Raw genomic sequence first — 19041 nt, 5'->3', positions numbered from 1 at the left:
AGTATAAGTTGCCTCCCCAGTTCTACATCTTGTCTTGGCTCTCTGAGGAGGTGATGTTGGAAGTGCTGTATTCATCTTGGACCACGGATAGGCAAACTTCAGGGCAAATGCCAATAATCTGGAAAAGTGGAAAAAGAAATGAATTTGGAATCTTAAGTCACTGTGCAGCTGTATTAACAAATTCTGGAAATGCCTGCCTACGGAATTCTTAACATATGGAATACAAACACCTATTTTTAGATGAACTTTCTATTACTTGAAGCCCAAAACATCTTAATTGGCCTCTGCCTTTCTGATTACTTCTGCTCTACATAGGGATGATAGTTAGTTATGGACAAAATATTTGAAAATGTTGCGTGACAGAGTGCTAAAAAAATCCAGAAGGAGTCAGAGCATATTCCAGTGCTTCAGTCTTTCAACAGTGTGGTACTAGTGACAACAGGCAAATAAAAAGTCCAGATATGGATCCATGTCTACATACGAGTTTGGTGCAAAGGAGACTTGATAGTATAATGATTAGAAGTACATTTTCTGGAATTATGCTGCCTGGTTTTGAATCCTGGCCCCAGCCAACGATAAGCTGTGCAAACACGCAAAGTTACTTAAATCTTCTAAGCTTTAGTCACCTCATTTATAAAACACGAATAATAATACCTGCAACATGATGTTGTTGTGAGGGTTAAATAAGATAATACAGGTAGGGATCTTAGTACATCATAGAAAATGCTAAATTTTTATGGTGCCTAGTACATCATAAAGGGTGTACTGACACCGCTTACACACTATTTCAAAATTTTCTTCTCTACCTCTTATTCTAGATCCACATCTGCCCTGTAGGTAGGCATTAGCCACGTGTGGCTATGTACATTTAAATTTAAATTGATTAAAATTAACCAAAATTTGAAAATTCAGTTAATCACTCTCACCAGCCAAATTTTAAGAGTCAACAGCCATATGTGGCTAGTGGCTACCACATTGGACAGTGGAAATATAGACCATTGCTATCAGTGTGGAAAGTGCTATTAGACGGCACTGTTCAAGAGCTTTGTGCAAAAAACACTTGCAAGCCTTGCAAGCTTTGACCAGCTTCATGCAGGTGCAATCAGACAGCTCTTGGCTCTGATCCCCATCACTTAACTCTCATTTTCTGCCATGAGACATCATGTGGAATGTAGGTGAGAATGCGTTCTGCATTCATACGTGCCCAACCTGGAGTTGTAAGGGAGTTAATGTTCATGGGGCCACCTTTGGCCAATGAGGAATGGGAGTCAAGGGATGAATGCTACTCCCCTACGTTCCTAGTGTATTTAGTAGTATTCCCAGAATATTTAGTAAAGTTTCTCAGAAGTTTCAGGAGAATTAGGAATTAGTTGCCGGTAGGGATGGCTGACTTGAAAGCACATTCATGTATTGACTTTCCCTCCTGCCAGGTCTCAGTCCCCACTTATGAATTCCTGTTTCCTGGGATCACATTTCCAAATATGCACAAACTTTCATCTCAGGTTCTGTGTTCAGGGAACCAAGGCTGAAACAGAAAATATATAATAAAATGTTAGCTAATATCTTAATTGCTAACTAGTGGAAGAAAGGACAGAATAATTAATAAATACTATTTAAATATCAGCAGCCATTTCAGAAAAAAGATAAATTTACATCAAACACATATAAATTCTACGTGGATTAAAAATTTAAATTCAAAGAAAACCCATCAAAATTACAAAGTAGTAGAAGTACATATCAGGAAACTTTTTATAATCTTGACCTACAGAAAACCTTCTAAACAGAGATTCAGAATAAATAAGAAAAATATATATAAGAGTAATTTAATTAAATTTTTGTAATTTGTAAAGGTCTAAAGACACCACAAAGGAAATAAAAAACATAAACCGGGGCCGGCTCCGTGGCCGAGTGATTAAGTTCACGCGCTCCGCTGCGGCGGCCCAGGGTTCGGATCCTGGGCGTGGACATGGCACCGCTCGTCAGGCCACGTTGAGGTGGCGTCCCACATCCCACAACTAGAAGGACCTGCAACTAAGATATACAACTATGTACCGGGGGGGGGGGGGGTGGGTGGGTGGGTGGGTGGGGGGTGGGAAATAAATCAGAAAAAAACAAATAAACCTAAGAAAAGAATTTAGCAATATAATAGAAATTGGGCTAATTTCCCCATTATGAAGATACTTTCTAAAAATTTATAAACCAATTAAAAAAAGCCAACATGGGAGCAATCAAACACTCTAACTGGCACTTACGGGTGTTCTATAAATATTTGTTGGCTGAATAAACAACTTTATGGAATATTGGGCAAAATATTATAAAAACAATTCACTTAAAAGAAATCAAGTGGATTATAAACATATTATGTGAAGTTTCACTAGAGATAAGAGAAATACCTATTAAACAAGATACAATTTTCTTTTTATCCATCAGATTGTCAGGAATATAAAGGATTGATGCTATCCAGTGTTAATGAAAACGCAGAGGGAAGGGCACTGTTAGACTCTGTTGGTGGATGTCAAAATAGAGATAGTTTTATGCAGGCCAATGTCCAGGAAAATTTAAAATGTCATATCCTTTGACCCAGAAATTCTACTTCTAGGAAACCATTCTAAAAAAAATGTAAAAGTGAGTACACAAGAGCATGTGGGCTATGATATAAGCATTTTTATTACAGTCCTGTTTAGCAAGTGGGAAGATTAAAGATGACCTTAAGTCCATCATTTGGGGAATGCTAAATTGTAGCACAGCAAATCTCTGGAATATTAGGTAGCCATTAAGAAAATGAAATAGATCCAAAAGGATGCCCATTGTATTGGTTTGAATTGTGTACCCTAAAAAGATATATGGAAATTCTAATCCCTGGCACCTCAGAAGGTGGTCTTATTTGGAAATAGAGTCTTAACAAAGGCAATCAAGTTAAAGTGAGGTATCAGGATGCGCCCTAATCCCACAAGATAGATGTCCTTATAAAAAGGAGAAGTTTAGACACAGAGGCAGGCACAGAGGGAAGAGGATGTGAAGACACACAGGGAGAAGACAGCCATGTAACTGCAATGATGTGTCTACACAAGCCAAGGAACACCACGGATTGCTGGCAAACACCAGAAGCTAAAAGGAGCAAGGAAGGATTCTCCCCTGGAGCCATCAGAGGGAGGATGACCCTGCGGACGTCTTGATTCTGGACTCCTAGCCTCCAGAACTGTGAGAGAATACCCTTCTGTGTTTAAGCCACCCGGTCTTTAGTACTTTGTTACAGCAACCCTTGGAAACACTTACACCGTGATCTATTATGCAGCAAAATGTGGAGTTGCAGACCAATAAGTATAATGTAAATTTATTTTATTTAAAAAAAGTTTGCTGTATTTATTCTCATGAGCTTATGTGTTCATAAAAAGCTTCTGGAAGCCTGGAAAAATATCCGCAAGGCTGTTTAACAAGACTGCCCCTGAGGTGGGGATTTGTTGGGTTGGGCCATTGGGGGAGTGAGTTGCTTTTTCCTTCACAAATTCTCCATTTCATTTTTTCCCCCAATGAACATGTATTACTTTTGTAAATATATGCCCCCTCCAAAAATTCAAGTCCCCTGCACAAGCAGGGACTTCCTTCTGGAGGTGGAGAAAAACAAAAGCTAGAAGAGGATAAGGAACTTGACACAGGGGTGAAATAGGGGCACTCCGATGCCTGCCCACATGGGTATCTGAACATTTTTAGAGAAAGTGCTAGTTGTTAGTCAATAAAGTGTGCCATTGGCAGAACTCTAAATGCTTGAAGCTGCAAGAGGAAGAAATCAAATCACATGAAGGGAGGGGACACTCTCTTCTTTTCCCCTGGAGGTGGGAGCCCCCTTCCTTAGAAGCTTCTAGCTGGCAGGTTTCATCCTCCTTGCCACTCTGCTGTCACTGCACTGTGAGAATGCAGCTCAAGTGTGAGTCTGAGCACAATTTTAGTGTGTTCCAAGGCTTATTTCTGAACGTCTAGTAATCACCAGCAGGGCTTGGTGCTATGGATGGTGGCCACGAAGTCACACAAAATCCCACTTCATCCCACCTGCTTCTTCCACTCAGCTCTGAGGGGCCTCTGAGGGAATGAGGTGGGGTGGAGCTGGCAGGGGAAGGAGAGGAGCATAAGGCAAGGATAGACACAGGAGTTTCTGCTAACAGATGGAAAGGGAGCACAGTCAGTGGGACCAGAGAAACAAGTCTGGAAAATCAGTGAAGTTTTTTGCGGACCTCTAGGCAACTCTGTTCTGGCCCCTTCTCCTCTTCCTGCCGTCAGTCTCCTCACCCCTTACTTCACAGCACTTAGTACCTTCTTGTTTTCTTTACTTCTCCTTTCAAACCAGGACAGGGTTTGATCTCACCAAGATAGGCAGATAATCGCCGATAATCGCTCAGTAAGTAACCTCTCCCTTCTGCAGCAGCAAAGACTGGAATTAAACTTTAGATGCTGAAAGGATAAACCCCTCAGGTGTTGAAGGAGGATTTTAAGAGTCATTATAAGTCCTTTATAAGAGTCCCCGAGGAGTCTCTAACACAATATACCTACCCACGCTTGATGATAATAAAGAAAAATACCCAGATGATATATATATATATATACACACACACACTCATAAAATCCTTTCCACAACCTGCTAAGGTAGATTATATTTGATTCCCTGGGGATTTTACACATGTGGAGACTGAGTCAAAAAAGTTAAGTAACTTGTTGAGGTGTGACAGAATTTGGGGTTTGAACCTAACGGTCTGGGTGTGGGGCTCAGTGCCTAGCAACCTCGCTGCCTCTCGGTGCTGTGGGCATTCGCATCTGGAGCGCCGACCTCCTGAAATCGTGAGTGAACCTTGCTGGTGTGTTTTCAGAGCCAAGTTATAAGATGTGACTCAGACAGACATTTGGAATAGAGAGAATCAAGCAATTCCCTAACCAGCTGACAGGAGGACTCGTGGCAATGATCTCTCCTGAGACTGTTAAATATGCTATTGTAATACGGCAGAGACGTGACTTGCTTGAGGGTAAGTGGAATCCCAACAGCAGGTGGAATTGAATTAGGTCTTTGGGGACTAGGAGAAACCTCTCTCTCCCTTGGCCCAGTTCCATGTTGAATGTGACATCCAGGAAACCATCACTTTGCCCTATAGAGAATCCACATACCCACACACCCCATGCCGCCCCTATTCATTCTCAAATTTGCACTTTATGGCCTGGACAGGACAAAGCCTGTGACCTTCATCCCTGTTTCAAGGACCTAGTGCCCTTGACGATTTCAGCCCGTAGTCTCTGGTTATCATAGTGTTCCAGTACATTTAATGCCTCCTAAAAGGTGGTGGATGGAAAACCACATCCACCGCGTAGTTTTGCAGGTTAAATATTTTTACAATATTCAACCCAATGGTGAGGGGATCAAAAAGCACAGTTGAAAAGGAAAGCTGAACAAGGAGATTTGACTCCAAGAGCTGTATGCCATATTAAAACATTCCATTGTCCTCTGTCCTCTCCACACCTTGCTCTCTTCTTGAATAAGAAACTTTGACTCTCCAGGCAGCCTGAATGAGGGTTATGGATGAGATTGATATTTAAGACTCTGGCAAAGCATGACCTTCTGCTTCCCAATAAGCAGCAAGGACAAACTGCAGTGCTCAGGACTTGAGACTTTAATTCCCACCAATTACTTCTCTCTAGTCCATTATGCATGAGAAATGCAACTGGCTCGGCCCTGGTAAGCCGGCGGTGTTTCCGAATTACAGACCCATAGAATCTTGGAGCTGGAAGGGTCCTTAGAGATCATCTAGGAGTCCAAGCTCCTCATTTCACAGATGAGGAACCTTTCTTCAGGTGTGTGTGTCTCACAGGCTTGGCTATTCTGCTCTCGCTGGCTCTTTTTAGGTAGACACAGAGCAGCAAGGCTGTGGGGTTCTCGTGCCTGCTAATGTCACTAATATGTGGGCAACATGGAAGTAGGAGAATGGCAGCAAGCAAGAGCAGAAATTGCTGACTTGGGTTTCAATGATGCTGAACGTGGACAAATGGCTTACTACTGTGTAAGTGAAGGGGAGAATGCTGCCTGTGAGCTATATTCTTGAGAAGGTTCTTTATGAGGGCAGGAAAGGAGAATCTTTTTGTTTGCCCTGCCCACCTCTTTCTTGTTTGGCAGAGGAATCCTGAGGTTCCCCACATTCTTCCCAAACCAAAGATGAGCTTACTTTCTCTCCAGTTCTCTAATTCCCCCCAACTAGCTGGGAGTACGACATTGACAGCTAACAGCTATGGAGCACTTAACATGTACCAGACATTGTTCTAAGGGTTTTGCATATGTTAGCTTATTGAATGCTCACGAAACTCCCATGAGGTATATGTGAATATAAGCTCCATTTTATAGATGAGGAAGCTGAAGCAAGGAGAGATTAAGAAACTCACCCTAGGTCACACTGCAATGTCACCGAAGTCCTGAGGGGGAAGAAACACCTCAACCTAAGAGCTTCCGGGTTGAGGCTAAACTTCTCTAGAAAGTGTGTGCTGGTGGTGAGATGAGGTAAATTTGACTAGGGGTCTCACTGAAGCAGAATACCCCTGTCGTATACATACTTACTCTAGCCGAGCGACATTGCCTTCTAGAAGCATCGTGGACTTTAGAGTCAGAGATGGGTTGCTTGGGATTCTAATTCTTGCTAGCTGTATGGCCTTGGGCAATTTCACATCTGTGAATTACACAAAACGATGGTGATGATGATTATGAGAGTGATAAAAATATGTACCTTGAGGATTTGTTGTCAAGGTTAAAGTTATCAGGTAGGGTCTGACACCGGTGGGTATTTAATCTATGGTAACCCTTGCTAGAAGGCCACCTCCTTTCTTCTTGCCTCCTATTTCCAGATAGATGGGTTTCCATTGGCACAACCCTCCTGGCTTTTCTCTTCTTCACCCACTCAGTGATTGAAGCACAAAAAAAGTTCAGTAACTTGCTCAAGTTCACCCAGCAAGTAAGTGGGGAGCTAGGATTTAAACGCAGACAGTCTGGCTTCAGAGACCACACGCTTTGAGGCTTCACCAGGCTAATTCTTGAGAAGATGAAGTACACATGATATCGAATGACTTCCCTCTCTCTGGCAGCCAGAAGGCTGAAACTACCAGCTCTTTGGAAAGTGCAGCGTGGACAAATGGAGTCAGAGCTGATGACTCAAACCACTTTCTTTGATCTTATTTTATATCCCTATTTCTTGTTAACTCTAGAAGTGGGACGTGTGGGAGACAGTGTCCACTCACCCGCGGTTTGCCCAGGGCTCTTTATTTGTACCCGTTTTTCCCGTGTAACCATCAGTAGTTCCGCCTTTCACTCTAAAAACTACTCAAGTTTGGAGATATATTATATGGTTGTTCTATGAATAAGGAATGGGAAATGGTTAGGCAAGGGAGAGGCACAGGTCGTAGACAAGGTTACTGGCGCATTCTTTAGGGCAGAGAAAAAAATTTTGGCCAACATTCTTTTTTTGAGGGCTGAGTTAGTTGGCGCCGCAAGAAACTAAGACCATATGACTTCTTGGAATGTGGGCTCCTTGAGTTTTGTCTTGGCTGTATTATCTTTGTTCTGGCTCTTGAATGAGTCTCCCTAATGCATTCCAAGGGCCATCAGAGCCCTAAATGACAGTTTAACAGCAGGCAATCACCCCATGCCTCCTTCAACATGGTCGGGAAGCAACCTGTTGCGGGTGACAGGGATAGGAAACCTGAGGCAAACAATGACCTATATTGCCGGGGTCCTGGAGTTAAATTTACTGGCATAATTGCCAGATGTAATTTCCCTGCACCTCTTTCTGCTAAGTGCTCTTTAAGAGCAAAGCACTTAGTAAATTATAAGGAGGTACCAGCACAAAAGTGCTTACAAATAAGAATTATGGAAAATCAGAAGCCAAATGCTCACAACAGCAATTTTTTTCCTTTAATCAGAAACAGAGTCAGAACCATACAGGAGGGGTGAAGCCTTTCAGGCAAGCGATAACATAAGCTGTTCATGTATTTTAAGATCTAATCTATCATTTTAAAAATTATTTTATTACAGGGCAGTTTCATAAAAAACAAAACTAAAGTCTGTGTTCCAGTATTCCACTGGGTGCCCCAAGGGAAGCCAGATAAGGGGTAATAATAGAACTAATTGGAATTAACTTTATGGCATTAACCCACCAGGCTGAGGGAGCAAGAGGCATACTTTGGTGGATGGGGGAATTAAACGACTAATTGGCCCATGCGAATTGTATTGGGTAGCTGTTTCTACTGGTTTTCATTTCAGGAAAGGGAGTTAGTCACACAGAAGATGGCATCTGACCTCAGCCACAAGGATGGCAGAAAGAAACAAAGCCAAGGCTTTCTGGAATCTTGGGCAATCCCACAGGAAGACTTTGAGTTTCTTAGAAACAAGCCTCGCGGAGCCAGTCGTCTATCAAAGTGATTGTGCTTTTGCCAGCTCCACATCAGTCACCTCCTGGGGGCAGAACATCAAGCACAATTGGGCACACATTTTTTTCATGTCTCACCATCACAGCTGGAATTTGTAGCATTGGGTTCATGGAGGCTGTGTTTGGGAAAACAGCAGATCACATATATAAACATGCCTACTACAGTGTGTAGACTACAATGGGAACAAAAAAATGTTAGCCTCCATTTTCCTCTCCTCTTCCCTCTGTGTCTCTAGAATAGCAAGATAATGGAAGATGCCTAGAGGCAAGACTTTGTTGGGCTCTCTGGAACTCAACCCATCTCTCTGACTCTATACAAGTTTACAATTAACTCACACAGCTTGGGGAGCTCAGCTCTTCTCACAATGAAATTTCCTCAAACACCTTTCTCTGTTTCCAGCATCATCCACATGTGTCTCTCAGCTTCCTGCTACTAAGGCCACCAGCAAGCTGTAGGCTGATGTAAGATGGAACTGACCTGAGAGCCTTCTATTTGACCCTTAGATGACAAGAACTCCCTTCCTAAAAAAACATTTTCGGTCCCGGCTAAGTCTTTTGCTGGTAAATCCAACAGGCAGCCCTGAGGAAGAAATGAGTCACAGAGAATAAACTATGCTTTCACTACCTAACAGGATTCTTTGAACGCAAATGGGAACTCCCTAAATGCAAGACTTTAAAGCCAAGAAATCTCTTTTTCTTGCCAGTCAGAGATTCCTTTCCCACATTCCTCCCCAAAGTTTTAGCTGGCACTAAATATTTCCAGCAGCCTAGGTCAGCAGAAGACACTCACAATACGCAGTCTACAGGTTGTGTGGTTGTAGACTATGTACCTGGTAGCCCAGATATGAGCAGGGCCGCTATTTCTAGAGGAAAGTGTGCTGCTGACCCCAGCTACCAGCGAGCTGCCCCTTTCCCTGGTCCCCATTCTCAGGGAGAAATGCGTGAGCTGGCCAGTCCAGCCACATCCATTTGAAACAGAATGCTATTTGCCTACCATCTCTTCACCCTGCAGCATCAAAATTGGTCAGTTTGATAATGCTTTATATCCTTCACCCATTGTCAGGTAAGATACATTGCAAACGTATTTGGCTTAACAAATATATGGTAAATAAGCATTTTCTCTGTCATTTCTATCAATAAAAGATTCTGTGGAAAGTTGAAAGAGGAAAGAAAGCAGCTTTGTAAAAATGATAGATACAGTATAAAACTCCATAGCTTCAACATCTAACTTGCTGAGTTTTAATGGGGTTGTCATCACCGGACTGTTAGCTTAACTTATGAAAATCAAGAAAATGCCTTTTTGTTGCTCCATAAATCCTGATGAACAATAATCCGACAACAGAAAGCAAGCTCTGATTTTGGAATGATTGCTCTCCACGTATCGCCAGTAATGAAGTATGAAGGAAATCGAAGACTTATTGCTTACAGATATTAGCACAGACCCAGATGGCTCAATTTTTTTTTTACCATAATAGATAATTCTTGAATTATGTGCCTAACAAAGACAAATTCTAGAACTAACGGAAGGCATTTATTATATTAACAAGTGTGTTTTCGATTCCTTCAAAACAGAATGTAATTTAATCTCGGCTTCAGAGACAGATTGGAAATGTTAAATGTCTGCTTTTCAGAAGTGATTTCTGTAGGGAGAAAAGTATTCACCATCAGCTCACGCTATGTAACTGGGGGAAAGGATGTTTATCTTAACAGCGCAGAAAGGGAGAAGTTGTGGAATTTTTTTCCATTTTCTTTTTCATTTTTTAAATTTAGAGCAGATTGTATATATCCTAGTCCTTCCCCAGGGCAACTTCTGCCTTGCTGAACACAACACATTCCACTGTGAGAAAGAATAATTATCTGATAACGTTGGGGACCCTTCATGGTGTCCTGTGCATACAAATGAAAACCTGAGACGTGCCCAGTAGTGTTCACAGTCCTATTTGTTACTGCAAGGACTCAGGTGGATGTGGCTAGGGTCAGGACTGGAAGTTTGTGATTTTGGGTCAAGATTTCAATTAACAATCATTCTGCAAAGGATGGTCGAAGCTGTGGAAGGTTTAGAAAGCATGCTCGAAGAGAAATAACATAAGGACCTGAGGCTGTTTGACTTGGAGAAGAGAGACAGTCTCAGATGGGGACATGTGGGGAGAAGAAGGTCACTGTAGGAGTTTGCCCCATATGGAGAGGACACGTGGCTCCAGAAGGCACACTAGGACCAATGTCTACGTTTCACAAGAGAAAATACTCTCACTGTAAGTAATGGCCCAAGTCACCTTTCAGAGAAGAGAGCATCCAAGGTGCTACATTTTATCAGAGGTCCAGGGCTTGTGTCTGGGCATGGAGTGGAGAGGATGGAGTCAATGAAGATGTGAAAGACAGCGTTGAGGGGCGAATCTGGAAGTAAAAGTCAGACAGTCCTAAGGAAGCCTCCATCTGAAAGAACTAGGCAGAAAGATGGATAAATGACACCAGGCAGTGGGATGGAGACAGAAGGCAGCAGGACTAAGCAAATGACTTCAGAAAGAAATCAAGAGATCCCAAGTGATATGATTCCCATCAGTGCTGGACACAATTGCAGGGCCTATTACAGAACATCTGTAACCTCTCCCGAAGGTCGGAAGGGAACAGTTAGTGTGGTGAGCTGGTTTGGATGAAGAAGAACTTTCTAACAGTCAGAACTGCCAAAGGAGAGAATTAATGGTCTTATAAACAAATGATGTCTCCATATCTACTTCTGTTGATGTGGAAGCCAGTTGCCTCTCTCTGTCAGGGGTGCAGCGCAGGGATACCAGGCTCAGGTGGAGACACCTGTCTGGACGATCTCTGAGGTCCTGCCAATTCCGAGTTAGTACAAAATTATCCTCCTTGAGGCTATAATTTATTCATTCAGCATTTCCTTATTAAGCCCCTACTATGTGCTAGCAAAAGTGCTAAGCCTTGGAAACATGAGAATCAACACACAGGCATAAACCCACCGCCCATGGACCTTCTTACCTAGTGGGGCAGACAGAGTGAGAAATAATTACAGGTGGCCTTGTCGTCATGAATTAGTGCAGGTGCTATGAAAGTATCATAGGTACATTGTCCAATAGAGTGAGGGCGGACTGTGTAGAGGAGATGATTTTAAGATTGACCTAAAATATGAACAGGAGTTAGTGAGGGATAGGGAGGAGGAGAGGTTGGGAGAAAAGGAAAGGGAGTAGACTGTCCCATGCCAGGAGAACAGCAAGAATGAAAACACTGAGGAAAGGAAGGGCAAATCCCAGCTGTGGAATTTCTCTTTAGCTTTGATGTCTGGACAAAGTAAATTTTGGTACTCAGGAAGAACCCTATGAACTTTTTTGAACAACTTAATCAGCTATATTAAATTAGAGATTGAGGTAAGGGAGAGGACAGAGAAGGAATATATGCCTTTTGGTGTGGATTAGAGTGAGCAGGAAGGGATTAAAGAAATGGCCATTATCTCTTGAAGGCAGAGTTAGATTGAATAAAGCAGTGGAGTTTTGGGGGGTGGCTAGAGGAGAATAGTGTGAGCCACCGGGTCAAGGTAGGGGATGTTCAGAGGAGGCAAGGTACTAAAAGGCAAGAGAGAGGTGAGGAGGCCTCCTCTCTGCCCTCAGTCATTGAGAAGATGCCAAGACAAGCTTTCTTCCCTCCAAGTCCTGTCCAGCGCATTCTTTTCCTCTGGTGTCTTTCAGGCACGGAAATCCTTGTTTGGCCAGCCTGCCCTCCTTATACAGGGAGACCCTATAGCAGAAATATATTGGGGATTTGAGGAGAGAAACCTCTGTGTAGTTTGCTTTCTTCCAATACTATACAGCTTGAAAAGTGTCATACACATTTGAAGAGGGTTTGGTTATCTCTGTTCTATAGAGAGGACCTGAGATCAAAGATGGGAAATGAATTATCCAGGGTCCTGGCTCCATTCTGTGGCCGAGCCACTACATTCCTGATCTGCTCTTACTCCAGCATGAGGTTCCCAGTGCTGGGGTGTTAGAAACAATGAGTTCCTTCCAAGAAAGAACGCCTGAAATGGAAATAAGTAGGGTAAGTAAAGGGACAGACCTGAGGAGGCTCCACTCCAGTGCAACCGTATGCCCTTGGAGAGGGTGACAAGGACTTTGCTGAGGGAAGGAGAAGAAAGGGCCCACCGATAACAGTAGCTCAGAATGGTTGATAAGCATTTGCTTTTCTATTCTGGGTCTTTTTCTTCCCTTTTTTCTTTTCCTTCATTGCATTGCTGTGGAGTTGAAACTGGCTGAATCAGCACTGAATCATTTAGCAGGAAATGATGAAAACTGTCATTTTCCTCTCTCTGCACGGTAACACACAGCAGAGAGAGCCGAAGATGACGGAGGGGCCGTCTGACAATGCCTCCGGCCTCAGATTGGATTGTGGGTGGGAAGAGCCCACAGTCTAATCAGCAGTCATTCCCTGGGGTGGGTCGGGGAGTATGAATGTGAGGTTGTCCCTGCAGCAAGGACACCCAGTCGACAGACCCACAGAAACAGCCCCAGCGAGATGAGGAGGCAAAAAGACAATTTGCAGATCCACTGGGAAATCTTGCACCAGAAAACAGACACTCTGATGATGGAGTGACCGGGGACCCTTTTGGTCCTCACAGTAGCTATGTGAAAGAGTGCCAACTAAGGGACTTCCTTGATAGGGAGGGACTTTCCTTGGTTTCCAATAAGTAACGGGTAACCTTGCTAAAATACCTTTCCATAACCTCATTTGCGGGACAGACGTTTTCACCGTCCACTTATTTTAAAATGCACTCAGGATTTGTCGTAAAACAGCATAGCTCTGTAACATTTAGCATACTACTTTACCCTCGGAGCCTCAGTTTCCTCTTTTGTAAAATAGAGATGTTAGTATCTACAGCCATAGCATTATTGGGCTGAATAATGACATAATGAATGTGATGGCACTTTGGGATGTGCACATCATTATATTATTCAGAATTCAGAGTCTCCAGGGCATTTGGAGCCCTTGTCTAGCACTCATCATAAGCAAGCAAACACACAGCTCTCCCTCCTGCCCCTCCTCATTCCTAGCTTAATGGGTTTAATGCAACTATGCACATAACCGCTGACCTATGCGCTCCAATTTGGGAGGAGGATTAATGGGAATGAGACAGTCCCTAAAATCCTGAATTGCTTCTGCTTTCTTTTAAGCTAAGAGACTCTGTAGCTATGACTGTGTTTCATTCAGTATCCAAAAGAAAAGTGAGCAACATTGTTAACCATCCAGAGGTTTCTAAAGGTTCAGATTTTTGGCAATATTCATAAGAAAATTTAGAAATGATGTTCCAGAAGTAAGGGAGGAGAGCAGTGGAAAGAATGTTTGCTATTTTTTTTTTTTAATTGGTCAGGCAGATGTACAGTCAAAGTAGGCCCTAAGATGGATGGTGTGATGACATGTGTTAGAGAACATGGCGGGGCTGGTGGAAATACTGAGTATTCAGTAGGCAACTATGCAACTGAAAGATTTTGCTGGAGTGAAGTTATGTTCACTCATGATTATCATTCCACTGAAGTTCTGCCCACCCAATTTTTCTGTCTCATTTATTGTTTAACAAATATTTATCCAATTTCTACTATTTAAAAAATGTTTTTAAAAGATCACATTGGCCACTGTGTAAGGAATAATCTTTGAGGAGCAGGAATAGAAGAAAGGGCCAGCTGAGAGGCTATCTTAGATGAACTCTGATGATGACTTGAGCTAGGACAGGGGCAGTGGAAATAGAATGGAGACATTTATTGGTCACTAACAAATCGACTAGCAACACTTGCCAACAGACGGGATATGGTTTGTGGAAGAAAGAAAGAAGAAAAAAAATGGAACTAGAGATGGTGCCTAGGTTTTTGGCTTGAGCAAATGGCTAGATGGAGGTATCATTTGTTCAGACTGGGGAGACCATGGAGGAACAATTTGGGTGGAAAAAGCAGAATCAAGAACTCTTTCTAGACATGTTATATTGGAGATTCCTGTAGGCCGTTCAAGTGGAGATCCCAGCTATACAAATGTGGAGCTCAGTTGGGAGAGATGTCAAGACTGGAAATACAGATGTGGAAGTCATCGGCATTTAGATATCTAAATCTACGGAACTGGATGGGATCACTTAGGGAATGAGTGTTGATCGAGAAAGGGACCCAGGGCTGTCATTCTAACATTTGGAAGAGGGACAGGGAAAGGGAAACTAGAAATGGCATTGAGAAGAAATGGCCAGTGAGGTGGGAAGAAAACCAAACGAATGTGGTGTCATGGAAAGGGAAGTTGCTCTAAATAATTCCTAAGGTCTCTTTCAGTGCATACACTCCGTGATTCTTGTAGAGTTCTTTTGCATTACATCTTCTGTTCTTGATTGTACAGGCTGATAAGTCCAGGAACTTGGACTTCTGCCTGCCTCTAGAAAGGGGCCCTAGGCTGTACAGAGTAACAAATTATCTGCTTATCACAGCTGACACTGCTACCATTCTACTTTATTATTTCTTTCTATTATTTTCTCGGACTTCTGGGAAGCTGACAGTAGCCTTTTGTATAGATGCTCATGCTCCATCACCACTCCACTACTTCCTCTATTTCCTCCCACTTTTCTGCTCCCCACCCCCACCCTGCCTGCTTGTCTCCACCCAATGAGTCTCTATCCACTTCATCTGGTTTGTCTGCTGATAGCCCTCAAGGTTCAGTTGTTTCTCCACTGTTATTTGCAATTTATCTGATTCTACACCTGACATTATATTTTGCTGTGATATACAGTTGTCTGGCTATTGTTTTTCCAGTGAAAGTATATTATTTTTCATCAATTTTTCCTCATTCTCTTTCAAGTTGGGGATCGTGTCTGGAACATCACAAAGTCTGATGTCTGCAAATTATCCCCATAACCACAGAGATAAGACAGAATTCATTACTATCCACCTTACCCTCACTTGGGGAGAATTCAGGTCAAATTGCTTTGCCCTTGGATGACACTTGCCTTTAATTTTAAACGTGTCCTCTCTCTCTCTCTCTTTTTTTTTTTTTTGCATCTTCTTTGGATTCAGGCATTTCATTCCCACCTCACTGCCTGCTTCTCTGATTGGAAGGCCATTTCTAAGGATGGTGGGCATAGTGCAAATATCTTATTTTTGTGATTCATTCAGCAAGGTCTGTGCAGAATGAAGACAGAATGCCAGCTAAAGTCCCTGTGTGTGAAGAACATCGTGTTCAGCCTTTTACTCCCAAGGCAAATTATTTGCTTAAGTAAGAGTTTCTTCCTTGATTACAGCTCTTATTATTGAGATCGTGTCTGAATTTCCCAGGTGCGTTTTGAATTTCACAGTCTTGCACTGTGCTCTACAGAACTAGTTTCAGAAAATGTATTTGCATGTGCTCCCAGAGACAGAGTCCTCACCTAGACAAGTAGCCCTGGGAATAAAGGGCTAACCAGAAACATGGTACCTGGGCATGCTAATTATTTTTCCTGACTGAGGCCATTGGCTGGTTGTTAACTGTGATAGATACATCAGTATACATCTATGTATACATCTATACATCTATTGTTTTAGGAGATTGCCTCTCTTGATTTGCAAGATCCTAGAGGAGAATGGAGCTGATAGGTGAAAATGGAATAAATTACATTTGATTGATTCATCTTAGAAACATACATTGAGTACATATGTGTGCCAAGCAAAGTGCTAGGCACGGAGATCCAAAGACGGACAAGAAAAGCACAGTCGGTCTTTAAGGACCTCTGTGTATAGTTGGGGAGAGAGACACGTAGACAGGCAATTATAACACGCTGATAAGCTCTCTGACAGAAGTCTCTACAAAATGCTGTGGGAGCCCCGAAGACGGAGTTACAAATTGCCGAGGGGTACTGGGGACAGTGTGACAAAGGATGAGCCTCGTGAATGACTGGGAGTGTGTCAGATGGGGAAGGTGGGGCACTGTACTCTGGGCAGGGGCAGCTCTCAAGTGTGGAGGAATGACAAGCAGTGTTGTATAAGCAGGCAGAAGCTGTGAGTGGGGGCAGAGGGAGTAAAGAGGCACCCTGGAAAGGCGGATTGGGGGCTGGCAGTATCAGAGCTCCTCCTGTGTGAAGGTCAGATATCAGGTTCAGGGTGCCTCCTGGTAAGACAAGGGCAGGGGGAAACTGTGCACCTTCCACAGGGGCTGCAGCAAAATTTAGCGTCCCCGAATAACTCAGCCACTCCTTACATAAGCTCCTGATCTTCTCTTCTTTGAAAATTTTACAGCTGGCTCTGAGCTTGGATTTCTCTCCTGACTACCTTTCCCAGTTGGCTGCCACAGATGTGGGGACTTACCAATGGGTTTTATTATTGACTTTGCTTTATAGCATCCCTGTTTCTGCTTAGGTGAGCCCAGCCTTGCTTGCTTGCTTGCTTGCTTCTCTTTCTTTCTTTCATTCTCTCTTCCCTCCTTCTTTCCTTCCCTCCTCCCTCACTTTCTTTCTTCTGATCTACTCATGTCCTCTCTTGTATCCTTTACAGTCAAGGCCATGTTTTCACTTGCCCAGCTAAGCAGGGACCAGCTATGACAGGTGCTGGCTGCTATTCTGGAAACAGAAAATCAGATAGGACTGGCAAAGACCTCTCTTGATAGGACCTATTGATATCTACTCATCAAAGGAAACAGGATGTGGTTTATTTAACTTCATCAGGGGCCGTGCTATTCTAGGATGAAGATAGGTGAGAGGAGGTGAGGGGATAATAGCAAGTACATCTGAAGGGCAAGGTCTGTGACGTTACCACTGACAAACAGCGGAGGAGAGGTGGAGATTCTAGAGCAAGAGAGCTTTTGAAACATACTAGATAGGAATGATATTGGGAGATTAAGTGGAACCACTGCAAGTAGCATGAAAAAGCATACAGTAGGAAAATAATAGGTTTGATGATGCTTAATTTTTTCTTAGTCACCACTTCCCCTCCTTCCATCCCCTCGGTCATATCAAAAGTATCAAGAGCAGGTATACAGAATGTACGAAGAGAGTGGGCAGAAGGATGATCTTACTTTCTCTATTTCCGGACCCCGAAGTGTGGTAAGATTTTTAAACCAGCAGTTTGCTCTCCGAGACGGAAAGCAACTGTGGGGTGAAATTGCATCAGTAGGGGGGTGGGGGCTAGACTTGAGGAAATGGGTTACAAGGTACTAAAATAACAGAGGGAGGGCATTAGATTTCCCTCTGTGGAGATCTGTTAGAAGAGGAGAGAAGCCATCTGGCTGGAACAGTGTAAATATAGTCATGCTTATGCCCAGGGGATGGACTTATTTTTTTTCCTTTTAAACAATTTTAACTAAATTTTATGCGAAAACACTATCAATACTTATTTTCATATAGTTGCAACCAGAGAGTAATTCGTATTCTGCTTTATCTTATTATTATTCTTACTTAACATTCTAGCATCAGCATTTTTCACAATTCTACCTGGTCTTCACAGTTATTTTAATAGCTGCATAATATCCTAATATATTGTTGAATTGTTAATTTAACGATATATCTGGGATTAGCTCTGTATATCCCTGTCTGGCTTAATATTTTAGTATTTTATAGTCTGCTTTAATCCTCTGTTCTATCTAAATTAGTCTACTTTTCCTTTCTCAAATAGTCTTACACTTCCCCCCACAGCCATCAGTGGAATGCCCACTACACTTCATTTCTGCTGACCTTCTGGGAGGAAATGTGGTGTGGTGGTAAAGGCTTTGGTGTCAGGACAGAAATAAAATTTCCTGTTTTTGTCACTTACTAGTTTTGGGATCCTGTGACTTGGCAAATTATCTAATTTTGTGAGCCTTGATTTCTTCATCTGGAAAATGTTATAGGTATAACATATATAGTTACACGTTCTGTGTATTTATATATATCTTGAAAGGTTGTGTAAGGATCAAACACAGTGTTCGTAAAATGTTTGCTACAGAGTACATACCTGGAGACTCTGAGGACTCAGGACCCTGTGGCAAAATCTTTCTTTGAACTTATTGCCTACTCCATACAGCACTTACTACATCCTGCCTTGTATTCTAAGTTACCTTTTTATGTGAATGAGTTGAATCTTCTTACGTTCGATTGAAAGCACACTGAGGGCGGGAATCTTATTTTATTCACCCCTGAATCCCCCAGTGGTGCAGAGGGCTTTATACAATTCAAGCTTGTTGGTTGATTGGGTGGATCTTTGCTAAATATCTGATGTCAAGGCCCATGGTGTAGCCTTACTATATGATGAATGTGGGGCAGAGGGTGTCAGGGGCAGACGTAGTAGAGGAGACAGAGCTGTCAGGCAGTGCCTGTCTGAGTTCCTGAACTCTTGGCCCTCCTGCCAGTAGCTAACAGATTCCAAAATGGCGGCCGCATGGGTCTGCAGCTCCACCTGTAGGAAAGGCAGTTCATGGAGGAAGCAACTGGCAGCTCTATGATGCAACTACCTGTTATCAGAAGCAGCGTGGGCACCCAGCATGAATAGCCAGTGTGTATTTCACACTGTGACAATTTTAGAGACCAGGTGCACCAAAGATGCACAGACAGATGAGAAAAGGAGAAGAGAGGGAAGGAGGGAACCCATCCCAAGCAGACCCGATTTCTCCACTCCTCACA

This window comes from Equus przewalskii, chromosome 23 (assembly GCF_037783145.1).
Source record: "Equus przewalskii isolate Varuska chromosome 23, EquPr2, whole genome shotgun sequence".
NCBI lineage: Eukaryota > Metazoa > Chordata > Mammalia > Perissodactyla > Equidae > Equus > Equus przewalskii.
Note: the sequence above shows the minus strand (reverse complement) of the source record.